This window comes from Microtus pennsylvanicus, chromosome 22, assembly GCF_037038515.1.
Source record: "Microtus pennsylvanicus isolate mMicPen1 chromosome 22, mMicPen1.hap1, whole genome shotgun sequence".
NCBI lineage: Eukaryota > Metazoa > Chordata > Mammalia > Rodentia > Cricetidae > Microtus > Microtus pennsylvanicus.
In genome coordinates, this window is record NC_134600.1 from 210,493 (window position 1) to 223,709 (window position 13,217).

Genomic DNA, 13,217 nt, shown 5'->3' on the forward strand with positions numbered 1-13,217 from the left:
CAGGCACTGCACTGACACGTTTGAATTATTAAGAGGCCAAATAAGCTGGTTAGAAGGGATCCCAAACAATATTGGGACCGTCTGTTCTATGAGTTCTTGTCTTGCCCTCCCAGGAATGGAGTGGGTGTATACCTAAAGGAAACTTAATTGCCATGCGGGAACAATTCAAACAGGAAAGTAGCAATTGAGAGTCTTGGTGACAGTGGAATGTCAACTGAGGGACTGGCTCTGCTCTGTGCGGTCTGCAAGGCTGCAGGTGCCAGCCTTGCATTTAAGTCTGCAGACAGCAGGTCACTAATGAAATTAAGGCAGATATCAGAGGCTAGAGTTAAAAGTCGCTGGCGGAGTCTCAGATTGGAGGCAGCTGCAAGAATGATTTTCCATCTACCACCAAAGTATGGAGAGACTGGGACAGGAAAGGTTCAGATCCTCCTACTCCGTGCTCCCCCCCCCCCCCCACACACACACACACACGCGCGCGCGCGCGCGCCTGTCCTTCCTCTTCGCAGCTGCAAGTCCTGGAGGCTGGAGCATGGCAAACCTCCCAACGGTCTGTCTCCTTGAAGATAGTATTCTTTTTCGAGACAGGGTTTCTCTGTGGTTTTGGAGCCTGTCCTGGAACTAGCTCTTGTAGACCAGGCTGGTAAAGATAGTATTCTTCAAGAGCATCTAGGAGCTGGCTGACTCCACCAGAGTCTAGTTCTCTTCCTCTGAAGAACAATCTGCCAAAACTGAAGGCCTTGTCTGCTCTGTTAGAGAGCCAGGCAGCCCTCGTGGACTGAATCTGTGTGTGTACCTACAAATAATGCATGAAAGCCCGGCTTAGTAACCCATGCCTTTAATGCCAACACTCGGAAGACAAAGGCAAGCGAATCGTTCAAGACCAGCCTGTTCTACATAGTTCCAGGACAGCCAGAGCTCCACAGTGAGACCTGTCTTCAAAACAAAATTTAATGCCTAAAGTGGGATCAGTTAGGGTTAACCTGGAGCTGGAGGGGAAGAGCATTGAGCAACCTAAATTGAATCAAGCAGGTGGGTTGCTTTCCTATCCTGCGGGAGTTAAAAGGCTGCCATGCGTTTGTCAGCCTGCAGCTGCTAAGGGTGTGGTGGAGGTAGGTTATTCCAGTCTTCCTGCAGGGCCATCTGTCCATAGGACCTTTCTAGCTTAAATCACAGGGGGCTCCATTACACAGATGGTCAGCACTGCGGGCTATACAGCTTTGGTTGTACTAAGTGACCTCCCACATCAGTTTTTGCCCAGTTTGAGTCTTTTTTTCATTTTGCTCACCTTGTGCTTTGCTGACAGCTGGATTCATTCAATAGATTGCAATAGCTGCCATTAACTCCTTGCCCTGGGCACCTGGCTGTTTAGAACTCTTTGGAGCCTTAGAAAAAACTGGGGACCCACCTACCCATCTCTATATGGCCTAGGAAAGATCCGAGGACATACAGTTAATTAACTATGTCTGCCACCTGCTAATCCATAATCCTTCAAGGATTTGGACTTCAACAGCAAGAAAAGCTACCGACACATTGGGGGTGGGGGGAGCGGGTGGCAAAAAATGTATATAGCTTCAAGTATTTGCCCATTATTTGAAATTCAAATATCTGGGTAAGGATCTCAATTCAACTGAAAAGTTTTGGTCCAAATCAGCCTTTTATAGAAAAGGTATCTCTTTTTCTGATTTTACAGCGAGCGCTCCGTAATTAATATTTTACCTGGACCTTTACCTCACGTAGTTCTCCATAATTCCTCAAGACTATTTATCCCAAGTGTAAGCTTTGGGTGTTTTTCTTGCTAGCCTGTGTATCTTATACACAATGAACTTGTGTACTGTACCCTATAGGAAAGGTGAACTTGGGTGTCAAACTTGAAAAGAGAAGCATTTTGGGTTTATTATTCCCTATCAAAACAATTTTCCTTTTGCCTCATTTCCATTCTTTTCTGAGATCTTTAGGCTCAGAATTTGCTTTTTACTCTGAAAACTGGTTTATCATTCACTGTCACACGCGGCACTACAATTTTGTATAGGGCCTTTTGAAGTCGGTTATTAACAGTTGCCCCTCTTTACACCTTTTAAAAATGAGGGTTTAAAGTCCCACGCGAAGCCTTTGCGCGCGCTGAGCACCAGCACTGAGTGGCGACCGAGGCGCACAGGCGGCGCGGGGAAGGCGGGGGCTGGGAGACGAGGGCGGCCCGGGCTTCCACGCGCCCACCGTGGCTGTCACCTCCGCGAACTCCTCCAGGGCGGGCGGAGCTCGCCAGCTGAGACCGGTAACTTCGGAGCTCGCCGGGCGTGGCTTTAAATCTCCCGCCGCCGAAGCCCGCACCTCGGCGCACCCGCGCGGCGAGCGGGCGGGAGCTCGCGGGCGGCGGCTGGGGCGGCGCGCGGAGGAGCTCGGCGCGGCAGAGCGCGGCCCGGGCGGCGAGGAGCGGCGCAGCGCGGCTCCGGCGGCGCGGTGAGCGTCCGGGGCTCTCGGGGCCGCCGCTCCCTCAGGGCGGCGGCGGACAGACCTGGTTCCCATGACAACAGCGGGCGGGGGCGCGGGGGCTCGCCCGGTTCCGACGCTCTCGGCGGGCCGGCCTCAGCCGGCGGCTTGGGCAGACCCAGCCCCTTCTCCCTCGCCGCCTGCGGGAGAAGCCGCGGCCTGAGGCCGGCCTGGATGCTTCCGCTGGGGCAGTTGCTCACAGCCTGTCCCGCTGGCCGCCTTTGTACGTCGTGCTTAATTGATTTGATTATTGTTCCCTTACGGGACGCCTTGCTGACAGCCTCATTGCTCGGTGGACACGGTGAAAGCAGAACCTGAGCATTGCTGTGCTTTAGGGCAAAGTGCGAGACGCGTCGCCTCCTCTCCCAGGTGGGGACCCCAGCCTCGGATTCCGCTAGGGGAAAGCAGGCCAGGTGTCTCTGACCACTGACCTCACCTGGGCGACGATGCCGGCGACCGAAACCTGATGCTCTAGGAAAGATGGAGAAGGGAAAAATAATCCTGCTTGGCACCCTACCCGTGAGGCTGTGGGCTTGCCATCCGGGTGGGGGGTGGGGACGCTTCATGTAATCTATGCTTTTCATGCACAAAACATACAACTGTTAGCAGCTGTAGGTCACTGAAATAATTTGTGGGGAGATGATGTTTCTCTGTGGTTTGGGTTCTAAGTATTCAGGTACTGATTGATTTGATTCTGGCTCAAGCGATGTTTTGTAAAGTGGTATTACTTTAATCATCTCCACATCACAATTAGCAGCCACAGGTACCTCATTCTTCAGTGGGACTTAATTATATACTACAGTTACACATTTATTGGCCAAGCAAACATCTCCTACTGGTACGTATATATTTTTATATGACCGAAGTTTAAAAATCATCTTATATTTATTATCGGTGTATAACATTCCCAGTTTTCTTTGAACTCTTTTTACTTATTTTAACAGTGCGAAATGGTTGATTACGTAGCTATTGGAAGCTGTTATGGGCAGAGCACTATCTAATTACCAGCAGCTGTAATTGCTAGGTAAATGGATCCCAGTTCAGACGGCAAAACTCTAAACATGAGACTGATAGGAAAAGCAGGAAGTATTTTCATTGTAGATGTGTAGTACGAATTCTAATTGTTCTTAATAATAACCCGGAGTAGGATATTAGAGAGTGAAAGCCGAGAGATCTGAGAAGCAGTGCAGTCAGCCACTAGAGAAACCTTTTACCTCTAAGGAGTCCTCGGACGGACAGCCTACTCGGACTGCGTCCTTTGACTGACTGCTTCAGACTGCACCTCAGCCCGCACCGAGCTCTGTCTCTTCGGCCCTTACAGCCCTGTCTCCACCTCCCTAGTTCTGGGATTAAAGGCATGGGATTTCCAAATTTTGGGATTAAAAGTGTGAGCCACCACCACCTGACCTCTAGTGGTTTAACGCAACACTCTGATCTTCAGGCAAACTGTATTTGCTAAAACATAACAAAATATCACTACATAGATGTTTGTCATAAAAATTAATTTCAGTGACAAAAGTAAGAGCAAATATCAAAATGTGAAACATAATATACTATAATGTTTCATACTAACAATAACAAACTCTGGTTCTCTGTAATATATACATTGAGTAAAATCTTTTCTTTACACTAATACTGTTTCTTCTTTAAATTTTTATTATTTTTATATTCTTTAAAACAAATGGGGCCAAGTGGTGGTGGCACACGCCTTTACTCCTAGCACTTGGGAGCCAGAGGCAGGCAGGTCTCTCTGAGTTCAAGGCTGCCTGGTCTACAGAGTGAATTCCAGGACAGCCAAGGTTCCATAAAGAAACCCTGTCTCGAAAAACAAAACAAAATTAAAAAAAAAAACCAGATGGTATGTGTAAAGAACTTTAAAATATTTCTAAAACTGGAAATTAATTTTCTTTATGTGAAGTGGCTTTTGTTAAATATCATTTTTATTTTTGTTGTTTGGCCTTTTTTATTTATCACTTAAATTTTGCCCTTTTTCCCAGTTTACTATTTTTAATTTTTTAAAATCTTGTTTAGGGTGCTGGCTTCCACGCATACCTAGCTTTGTACCCATTCCAAATATGTTTTTTGTATCATGTAGACCTTGGGGACTGACATTTCAGGAGTTCAGCATTCTTGCTAATGGCATTTGGAATTGTAATTTGAGATTATGGCCCCAGTTCAACATTGGCCAAGCAGTTTAGATATATTGTTGATTCAGTTTTAAGCCACCACAATAAAGTGAGATATATAATCCTGTAGTTTTCCAATACATATAAAAATTTTGTTGTTTCCAAGACAGGAACTCCTGATCCTCCTGCCTCTACCTCCTAAATGCCAGGTTTACAGGCACACACCCCAGCCAATCTAAACTTAATTAATAAACAAAAGTTATACATTGAGTAAAATCATTTTTTACTTTAACACTCACTGTCTTCTTTAAATTTTTATTTTTATTCTTTAAATGTATACTCTGTTGTATTAAGTGTGCAGTAGCTTAAGTCTAAAAGAATTACATAGATTTTTTTATTTAAAAAAATACATTATTAAAAGCCAAATAGTGCCATATCTGCCCCTTTATCCAGTGTGGCTGTTTTCCTGGAAGAAGTCTTGCTGAGTTGCTGAAGATTGGAGTGGCTGTAACAGTTTTGTTTTATTTTGTTTTTGTTGTTGTTTTTAACATCAGTGATTAACTTTTAGGAATGATCGTCTGTAGCTTGAAATACTAATACTGCTTGGTAGCATAGCACTTCTTCCAATGGAGCTGCTCCCTTCCAGCCATGGATCAGCTAAGCTTCTGTAATAGTCTAAATCTTTAGTTGTCATTCCGTCAGTGTTCACTATACAGGTTGTATCTCAAGAAGCCACTCCTCGGCCAGGCAGTGGTGGCGCACGCCTTTAATCCCAGCACTCAAGAGGCAGAGACAGGCAGATCTCTGGGAGTCGAGGCCAGCCTAGTCTACAGAGTGAGTTCCAGAACAGGCTCCAAAACTACAGAGAAACCCTGTCTCCAAAAACACAGAACAGCCACGCCTCATCTGCTACAGTAATTCAGCTACATCCTTAGGCTCCACACTTTCTTGCTGCTTCTACCATATCTGTAGTTACTTCTGTTGAAGCCTTGAACCCCTCAATGTCATCTGAGACACCTGTTAATATTAATACTTTGATCTCATAAATCATGAATCAAAACATCTAAAGTGCCAACTTCTTTCAAAAATGTCATTACATAATTTTCTCAGTCTGTCATGGGAATGGATGCTACAGATTTGTAAAGTGCATTTCTTTAATAATAAGGTTTAAAAGTTGAAGTGATTCCTGGGCCTTCTATATTTGCAGACATGAAAGCAACATTAATTTCATTGTAAATCTCCATCAGAGCTCTTGGGGGACTAGGTGTGTTGCCAATGACCAGTAGAAAAGGTTTACTCTATTTATTTATTTATTTATTTATTTATTTATTTATTATGTATACAACATTCTGTCTGTGTGTATGACTGCAGGCCAGAAGAGGGCACCAGACCCCATTACAGATGGTTGTGAGCCACCATGTGGTTGCTGGGAATTGAACTCAGGACCTTTGGAAGAGCAGACAATGCTCTTAACCTCTGAGCCGTCTCTCCAGCCCCCTAGAAAAAGTTTTTTTAAGTATAAATATAACATGGTATGTCACCATGTTACTCAGGCTCAAGCAATCCTCCTGCCTCAGCACCCGAGACAACAGGAAATACTACTGTGCTTAGCAGTACTATTTTGAAAGGATCCTGAGCAGTGGGTCTCCGCACAGAACCATCAGGTCCAGTTTGTGTTGCCTGTTTGCCCTTGGCTGTGTGTCCATCCACAGGAACGTGGAGGATGGAACTTTGTACCTATCTCTCCGCTCCATGCTGGGACTGTCTTGTGTGAGCTTGGGCAGAAGCTGTGCATGCTGTCACAACCTCTGGGAGATCACCTGTGCAACTTTCCTTCTGTGCACGGAAGACACCCTTTCCTTCTAGTTATCCACCGCTTCAGCTCTGGGGTCACTTCAGAAGTGGAGAGATTAGAAGAACCAGAGGTAGTAGATGATTACTCTGACTTATGTGTGAGGGGGTGGCAGTTTCTAGACAGGCTCTCTTCATGGCCCAAGCTGTCCTAGAACTCAAAGATCCACCTGCCTCTGCCTCCTTAGTGCTGGGACTCAAGGCATGTGCCACCACCGCCCAGCTTAACTCAACTTCTATTTTTTTTTATTTTTGTTTATTTTTTTGGATTTTCAAGACAGGGTTTCTCAGCAACAGCCCTAGCTGTCCAGGAACTAGCCTTTTATTAACTGATTCTTAAATGACCGAGAAGCACTGGCTTCAACTTAGTCATCAGTCATATTAAGCCCCGAACAAGGGAGTCATCCTGTCCTTGGACAAAGCCGGGCACTGGCTTCTGTCTGTGAAAGTTCCAGCTGAGTCTTCTTCAACAGAAGGCTTTCTCAGCTCCCTTTAAGCCTGTTGTTTGGTGTGTGTCCACTTCCTCAACAGTCTCAGCTGGACCTTCTGGCAGTTTGCGGCTTCTGCACCAACACTGCCTGTTTCACCTTGCACTTCATGCCTGTCCTGGTTGCTTCCTGTTGCCACGATAAACACCATGACCAAAGCAACTCCGGGAAGGGGAGGGTTTCTTTGGCTCACACTTCCAGGTCACAGTTCATCCCTGAAGGAAGCCAGGGCAGAACACAAGTGAAAACTTAAGCAGAAGCCATAGAGGAGGAACATTGCTTATGGAACGCTCTGTAGACCAGGCTGGCCTCAGACTCGGATGGTCTGCCTGCCTCTGCCTCATGAATTTTGGGATTAAAGGTGTGCGCCACCATACCCAGCTGATGGAGGCAGTCCTTAAACTGAAGTTCCCTCTTTCCAGGTGACTCTAGGTTGTATCAAGTTTACAGTTGAAACTAATCTGGGCAGTGTTATAGAGGTGGCATGGATATCTGTACCTTATTCCTCATGAATCAGAGCTGGGTGCTATACCATACGCCAGTGTTCCCAGCACCCAGTAGAGGGAGGCCAGAGAATTTTCAGCCAGGCTAATGAAGAAAGCAAGACCCTGTCTCAAAAAATGAAACACCAAAAACTCCACACTTAAACAAAACTGTCTCATGACCCAGACTCTGTTAACTACAGACTTTGCCCTGTAACTCTCTCAGATAAATTGTAACTTTATCAAATTGAAGAGATTAGATGTTCTGGATTAGATGCTTAGCTGCCATGATCTGTCCAAACCACCAGATCTTTCTGTAATCCTGGTTTGCTTCCTCATTACACTTGTGTTCTGGGGTGGCACTTTGATTTTACTTCAAGAGTGTCTGCTTTCTGTAGTGGCATTTCATCTGCATTTTAATAAATAAAGGTTGCCTGAGGACCAGAAAAGTAAAACCGCCACACTGGCCAGCCTTACAGACCAGGCAGCAATGACACACACATTTAGTCCCAGTAGCCACACTAGCTTGCCATAGAAACCAGGCGGTAGTGATGCACACTCTTAATCCAGAACTAGAGAGGAATATAAAATGGGAGAAGACACCTCTCGGTCTCATTATGAGATTCCTGGAGGCAGGATCACCCTTTTCAGACTGAGGTCAAGGTAAGAGCCAGTGGCTGGCTGCTTTGCTTTTCTGATCCTCAGGCAAACTTTATTTATTAAAATACAAATGGAATGCCAATACCGCTTTCATTCACAATCAGGCTCTGTGTTTAATGTAGGGATCCGTCCTTCAGCCTGTTGTAGCCCTCAGCTTAGCTTTTCCACCTTAATTTCTAGTTTAAAGTGAGAGATACGCCGTTCTTCGTTTACTTAAACAGGTAGAGGCCACTACAGTGTTATCAGCTGACCTAATTTCAATAGTGTTTGCCCTCAGGGAAAGGGAATGAAATGGAGGAGTAGCTGATGGATTGGGCAGTTCGAACACATCCATTTACTCCGTTAGCTATGTAAGAGGTCATTGCCCCCCAAACTACTTATAATTGCAGCATCAAAGGTCACCGTGTGCTGTGTGACTCACCCTACATAGGACACTGATGACAAAAACTGAGTGATTCTAGCTCAGTGACCCAGAGTTTGACCGAGGTTATTTCTAGGCACTACCCACCAGACAGCAGCTTCCCATTCAGAAGTAACTGCTTTTATACCTTGGGGAGAGGAGGGCTCACGAGTGTGTGTGTTGCCTTGTGAGCCCCTGTGTTCGTCTCTGTGCCTCATGAGCCCGTCGAACGCTGCCCCCCATTTCCAGAAGAGACTATTAGCAGAGCTAATCTTGTGAGGATTTCTTGTAAGGTAATCATAGTTGTACTGATGACAAGAACAACATCCCGTAATACCATAAGACAATAATGAAAAATTTGAAATACTGAAATTCACCAAAATGTGACACAGCACAACATCAACCATGCCGTTGGGAAATGGTGCTGGTTGGTACAACATGGAAGATAGCGCTGCAAAACCTTAGCACCTCAAAACACACTTATGCCTTTATGCTTCTGGGAACATATCTAATAAACATGCTTGTGTATCTTTTAAATGTTCCTCGTATTGTCTCAGATAATGCCAAGTTTGAAAACAATGTATACCCATCAATAACACACACAACGGAATGTTATGTACCTATTCCTATATATCCTAGCTAGTAGACAATTCCGTGTGGTGCTTTGTCCCTCAGCACCTGACACAGTACTTACTTTCTCTCCCTGTGGTGCTGGATCCTCACAGTGACATGCCAAAGAGTTAACCCTTAACTGTCACTTCCCCACCTTATGTTAAGAGTGGGTGTCTGAACCAGTATAAATTACTTAATTTGGAGGTGGCACCGATTTTTCTGTCCAAGTGCTGAGAGCACTCTATTTTCCTTTGAACTTGAATAATATTCATGAGACAGTCTGGATCATAATTAGTTTTTCCGGGAGCATGGTAAAGCCTTTCAATTTTAGTTTTACATCCCTCTTACTTTGGCTATTCCAAGTATCAGTATTTCTCTGTCCAGAATTACTGTATGCATTAGATCAGTCATCCTTATTTTGACTAACTATGCTGTTTCAAGCCATTGGACTTTTCATATTTAAATCTCCCCAAACTGCTGCTCCAGACAGCCCTTCTGCCTGTAGTTGTTGGTAATGTAGTTCAAAATTCAGTACATATTTTTTAAAGGTTTATTTATTTTGTATACGACATTCTTTCCATGTATGCCTGCATACCAGCAGAGGGCACCAGATCTCATTATAGATGGCTGTGAGCCACCATGTGGTTGCTGGGAATTGAACTCAGGACCTCTGGAAGAATAGCCAGTGCTCTTAACCTCTGAGCCATCTCTCCAGTCCCAGCTGTTTTTTCTTAACTCTTGGTGCTTTTCAGTTCTTACGATCAGTTGTATGGGGGTATCTTTGTTTTTTGTCTCCAAAGCTTTTCAAACCTCTGTTTTACGGAACTAATTTCAACTGGGTTTTTTTTTTTCCTATTTTTTTTCTGTTATGGCAGTTTCTCCTTTTTCTTGCACAGAGTGCTGCTCTTCCTTGTTATTTGTTTTGTAATTAGTTATTGCTGGATGGGGCTGTTCTGTTCTAGCCTGATCTTTGCGTGAAAGTGGTGCAAGCAGAGCACCATAGGCCCTCCCAGTTCACATGGCTGTTGTAGTCTTTGGGCTCTGGGTGCTGATGTTAGGAGGGTTTGCTGTAGCTGACTGCTTAGTGCTGCTGTAGCTGACTTAGTGCTGCTGTAGCTGACTTAGTGCTGCTGTAGCTGACTGACTTAGTGCTGCTGTAGCTGACTGACTTAGTGCTGCTGTAGCTGACTGACTTAGTGCTGCTGTAGCTGACTTAGTGCTGCTGTAGCTGACTTAGTGCTGCTGTAGCTGACTTAGTGCTGCTGTAGCTGACTTAGTGCTGCTGTAGCTGACTGACTTAGTGCTGCTGTAGCTGACTTAGTGCTGCTGTAGCTGACTTAGTGCTGCTGTAGCTGACTGACTTAGTGCTGCTGTAGCTGACTTAGTGCTGCTGTAGCTGACTTAGTGCTGCTGTAGCTGACTTAGTGCTGCTGTAGCTGACTTAGTGCTGCTGTAGCTGACTTAGTGCTGCTGTAGCTGACTTAGTGCTGCTGTAGCTGACTGACTTAGTGCTGCTGTAGCTGACTGCTTAGTGCTGCTGTAGCTGACTTAGTGCTGCTGTAGCTGACTTAGTGCTGCTGTAGCTGACTTAGTGCTGCTGTAGCTGACTTAGTGCTGCTGTAGCTGACTTAGTGCTGCTGTAGCTGACTTAGTGCTGCTGTAGCTGACTGACTTAGTGCTGCTGTAGCTGACTGACTTAGTGCTGCTGTAGCTGACTTAGTGCTGCTGTAGCTGACTTAGTGCTGCTGTAGCTGACTTAGTGCTGCTGTAGCTGACTTAGTGCTGCTGTAGCTGACTTAGTGCTGCTGTAGCTGACTTAGTGCTGCTGTAGCTGACTTAGTGCTGCTGTAGCTGACTGACTTAGTGCTGTTGTAGCTGACTTAGTGCTGCTGTAGCTGACTTAGTGCTGCTGTAGCTGACTTAGTGCTGCTGTAGCTGACTTAGTGCTGCTGTAGCTGACTTAGTGCTGCTGTAGCTGACTTAGTGCTGCTGTAGCTGACTGACTTAGTGCTGCTGTAGCTGACTTAGTGCTGCTGTAGCTGACTTAGTGCTGCTGTAGCTGACTTAGTGCTGCTGTAGCTGACTTAGTGCTGCTGTAGCTGACTTAGTGCTGCTGTAGCTGACTTAGTGCTGCTGTAGCTGACTGACTTAGTGCTGCTGTAGCTGACTTAGTGCTGCTGTAGCTGACTTAGTGCTGCTGTAGCTGACTGACTTAGTGCTGCTGTAGCTGACTTAGTGCTGCTGTAGCTGACTTAGTGCTGCTGTAGCTGACTGACTTAGTGCTGCTGTAGCTGACTTAGTGCTGCTGTAGCTGACTGACTTAGTGCTGCTGTAGCTGACTTAGTGCTGCTGTAGCTGACTGACTTAGTGCTGCTGTAGCTGACTGACTTAGTGCTGCTGTAGCTGACTTAGTGCTGCTGTAGCTGACTGACTTAGTGCTGCTGTAGCTGACTGACTTAGTGCTGCTGTAGCTGACTGACTTAGTGCTGCTGTAGCTGACTTAGTGCTGCTGTAGCTGACTTAGTGCTGCTGTAGCTGACTGACTTAGTGCTGCTGTAGCTGACTTAGTGCTGCTGTAGCTGACTGACTTAGTGCTGCTGTAGCTGACTTAGTGCTGCTGTAGCTGACTGACTTAGTGCTGCTGTAGCTGACTTAGTGCTGCTGTAGCTGACTGACTTAGTGCTGCTGTAGCTGACTTAGTGCTGCTGTAGCTGACTGACTTAGTGCTGCTGTAGCTGACTTAGTGCTGCTGTAGCTGACTTAGTGCTGCTGTAGCTGACTGACTTAGTGCTGCTGTAGCTGACTTAGTGCTGCTGTAGCTGACTGACTTAGTGCTGCTGTAGCTGACTTAGTGCTGCTGTAGCTGACTGACTTAGTGCTGCTGTAGCTGACTTAGTGCTGCTGTAGCTGACTGACTTAGTGCTGCTGTAGCTGACTTAGTGCTGCTGTAGCTGACTGACTTAGTGCTGCTGTAGCTGACTGACTTAGTGCTGCTGTAGCTGACTTAGTGCTGCTGTAGCTGACTTAGTGCTGCTGTAGCTGACTGACTTAGTGCTGCTGTAGCTGACTTAGTGCTGCTGTAGCTGACTGACTTAGTGCTGCTGTAGCTGACTGACTTAGTGCTGCTGTAGCTGACTTAGTGCTGCTGTAGCTGACTGACTTAGTGCTGCTGTAGCTGACTTAGTGCTGCTGTAGCTGACTGACTTAGTGCTGCTGTAGCTGACTGACTTAGTGCTGCTGTAGCTGACTTAGTGCTGCTGTAGCTGACTTAGTGCTGCTGTAGCTGACTTAGTGCTGCTGTAGCTGACTTAGTGCTGCTGTAGCTGACTTAGTGCTGCTGTAGCTGACTGACTTAGTGCTGCTGTAGCTGACTGACTTAGTGCTGCTGTAGCTGACTTAGTGCTGCTGTAGCTGACTTAGTGCTGCTGTAGCTGACTGACTTAGTGCTGCTGTAGCTGACTGACTTAGTGCTGCTGTAGCTGACTGACTTAGTGCTGCTGTAGCTGACTTAGTGCTGCTGTAGCTGATTGCTTGTACGGCGATTTCCATTGGTTTTGAGGCCAGCAAGGCTGAGGGATGATGGGTTTACTTCAGTCTGATGTGTGCCCTGATTCTTTTCTACGTAACCATGCCTTGTGTCTAGGCAATAATTTTTTTTTTAATGTTCCACAAGCTGTTGTGGGTTTTCGGGTGCCTACCTTGCTTGCCTTTTTAATCCTGCAGTTAAAGTCAAAGGACAGACATTTTAAAAATCAGCTCTCTCGTCAAGGGAGGTGCTGATGTGTGGTGTCAGGGGTCTCCTGAGTGCTGTGTTCCATGCAGACCTTAGGGAAGTTCTGCAAAGTATCTACAGAAGAGCTCCAGACTTCCACCTATCTAAAGGTGATTAAAGGTCTCAGAACTGATTCCCCAACTTTAGGTCTTGCTGAATTAGTTCTACACCACTGAAGAATGAGGGCCATTTATAAATTCTTCAGTCAGGTTCTCACAGGCGAAGCCCAGAAAAACTGTAAAGAACTGTAGCCACCATAAATATGTTCCCATTTTTTTCAGTTGTCTGTTCTGCTGTCTGGCTTCAAGGATTCGGCAAGTTAGAAGTGAGCTTTTC

General features: G+C 45.9%; 1 protein-coding gene across 9 annotated transcripts in view; it reads left to right on the forward strand.

Annotated features, from left to right (window-relative positions):
* The first annotated feature begins 2,353 nt into the window (after positions 1-2,353).
* The window catches only part of Ica1l (islet cell autoantigen 1 like), a 56,805-nt gene continuing 45,941 nt past the window's right edge, over positions 2,354-13,217 (forward strand). For 4 of the 9 annotated variants that reach the window (XM_075956127.1, XM_075956135.1, XM_075956136.1 and 1 more), the window contains exon 1: positions 2,354-2,460. The gene's annotated coding sequence lies outside the window, so the exon portion shown is untranslated. Of the gene's footprint in view, positions 2,461-2,551; positions 2,860-3,244; positions 3,329-13,217 lie in introns of those variants that run through there. The other 5 variants (XM_075956128.1, XM_075956132.1, XM_075956131.1 and 2 more) reach the window with 4 other exon arrangements.